A 2779-nucleotide genomic window follows, 5' to 3' on the forward strand; every position below is an offset into this window, starting at 1 on the left:
TCCCCAATACATTGTGTTTGACTAATGTATTGTATTGCATTATTGGTCTATTTATGATAACAATATTAGGCTCGTGAAATGTATATAATCCTCGTGAAATTAAGAAATAATGTTGTAAATAATCAGACTATCTTGATACAAAATGCACAATCAGTGCTAACAAAGCTGAAATCTTTGCGTGTTGATCCTGTTTATGAGGGGGATGTCTCGACGTAAGAATGACGTTGATCGATTTCCTGTTTATGAGGGGATGTCTCGACGTTGGAAATAGCATGTGATGGTTCTCAGCATTAAGTGTCAGTTTTGATGTTAAGTGCTACTTTAACCAGTGTTCTTTTGATTGTTTAACAGTTTAGATTTAATATTATCATACATTCGTTATACATAACAAAAATAAAGAATTAACCATGTTAAAAGTACCACATCATAAAACTAAGCTAGTTTCACAGCTTTCCGAGTATGCGACGCTTTTGAGCTTATCTAAGTAAAGTAGCATAAATATTCTTAAGTCGAATTAGAACATATAAGAGAATATATCATTTTTGACATTATTTATTAGTGAAAAATAACAGTTACAGACAAGTACATCCGATCTGTTTCTTGATCTGCGTGTATTTGATAGCCCCAAGAATGTCCATCATATTCGCGCATGTCTGTCTCGTCCATATATTATCCATATCAACCTTTGTCACATACCGTGATCTGTAAAAAAAATAACGAACTGTTATTTTAAATAGAACAAACATGTTATATTTATGTTGTGATTTCACCAGTAATTGTGAGATAGATTTTAATTCTAGGCCGTGGCAAAACTCTGACAACGACTTCTTTATATATTATTTTTTTGTTTCACTTTGTTACTGATTCTTACCAATGATTTGAAGGCCTTTGACAGGATGTCGTTAGATCATTAATATTTGCCGGGGTGGTACCTGACCCTGCGCTCAACTGAAAAGAAACAATGGGATGGGAATATGTAATAAATAGATATATACTGACACTAGCCGACACGATTTGCGTTTGGAACTGAGAACATTTCGAAATTCACAGCTCAAAAATATTGTTTTACCAAGTTAGATGTTATCATATTAAAAGTTTCGGATTATGAGGCGTCACTGGGGTAAATGATACCTTATAAATAAAACGTGTGATATTGTTAAAGAAATGATCTCCCTTTTAAATTTTTCTTATTCTTCAGAATTACATGAATGAGTTGGTACGTAGTTAAGTTAATTCAAACTGCGATGTTTTTCGGCTTCTTTGCATTAACTCTTTTGAACAGGAGAAGCATACACGAGTTAGATACCATATACCCTTAAGTTTGTGTGTGGAGAATGACGGAACTTACTAATGGTGGGTGGGAGGTATCCGAATCCTCCGTAGAATGCTGGTGGTGGTGGAGGAGGTCTGACGGGCATAGCCAGCTGGTTGATGAGTGGGGGGAGGAGCGCCAGGGAAGCCAGACCTCCGGGGGTGAAGGCGCCGAATGTCTGTGCGGATACACAGCCAAGTAGAGCTAGGGCGGCAAGAAGGGAGACAAACTTGTTCATGATTCGTGACTGCGAATGAAGAATGGAAGTTATGATAATAAATGAGATAATTAGCAAAAAAAGTCTGGAAGCGATGTTTTGCGTAACTTCGCGAGTCTCCGAGTTAGGATAAAACTGCCAGTCACAGGGCTGATAGGGGTAATACGCAAACAAAATTCACATGGGTACATTCACGGGATAACACAATACATTATGTGATAAATATATACGGTATATACAAATTTCAGCATTTACTTATCGTTTATGATGCATTTACACGAAAACAGAGAAAATGAAACATGCACGTCCCGATGTTCAGATTGAACACCATAAGGAGAAAATAATAAAAGACATTTTTATGAATAAAATAAGAGGAAATTATTTCATTAATTGCCCCAAGGATTCATCTAGATTTTGCTAGCAGTTAAGGCTAAACAAAGTAGTAAATATACATAACAATAACACATTATCCCAGTGAACAAAATCATCATACGAGTACTAACCTTGACCGGTGCAGGCAGGAGAAACACTGATGTCCACTAACTTTCTCACTTCCCTTATATAGGGAACTGCACAGTGGTCAAATTGTCTGGGGACGTGCTGCATGACAGGCACTGTCACCTGGTCAGACAACGGTGCACAGTTGCACCCCGTGTCAGCGTTATTGCGGCCATTCATCCGTCTCTTTTATTAGCATCATGTAAAAGTCCGCTGCGCAAACGGCCATTATTTATGTCCCCTCGCTTACTCGTTATTGGGGATAAATTGTCGGACAAGAATGTTGGTAACTGTATTAAAGCCGGCGACATTTTATGTATACATATACAGGAGTATTTTGTAATTTACACTCCAAAATACATGGTCATTCCGGGAAATACTGTCTAAAGCGCTACCAGTACTGTGTGTTCAGTCAACGGACATTTTAGTGACGTACTGCATGTAACTTAAGATATGTATATCACCGACAACTGTTACAAGTATATATATATAACATTTATACATATATACAAAGTATTTAATGTTATACGTATACACTAAGTATATGCTGTTAGTTAACATTGAAATGAACCCTTTAAACATTCATGATGGTATGCATGACAGCTTCTTTCAAACATGTTGCATGATGAGCGTTATTAATGCATTTAGTCCCAGAACAAGTACAGTGTTTAAACAACACTTCACCCAAATAAAGGTCAAATATATATGTTAGTATGGTATTTTTTTTATTCTCCGGAAGCGATAGAAGAGGA

At 36.7% G+C, this 2779-nt stretch overlaps 1 long non-coding RNA gene across 1 annotated transcript; it reads right to left on the minus strand.

The window, feature by feature from the left end:
• Positions 1-539: 539 nt before the first annotated feature.
• On the minus strand, positions 540-2119 carry LOC110441096. Its single transcript, XR_002461829.1, has 4 exons — positions 2033-2119; positions 1349-1559; positions 872-948; positions 540-702 (listed from the first exon to the last, which is right to left on the minus strand). It is a non-coding gene; the product is annotated as an uncharacterized LOC110441096 (long non-coding RNA).
• Between the last annotated feature and the right edge of the window lie 660 nt (positions 2120-2779).

This window comes from Mizuhopecten yessoensis, unplaced genomic scaffold, assembly GCF_002113885.1.
Source record: "Mizuhopecten yessoensis strain PY_sf001 unplaced genomic scaffold, ASM211388v2 scaffold715463, whole genome shotgun sequence".
NCBI classification, from domain to species: domain Eukaryota; kingdom Metazoa; phylum Mollusca; class Bivalvia; order Pectinida; family Pectinidae; genus Mizuhopecten; species Mizuhopecten yessoensis.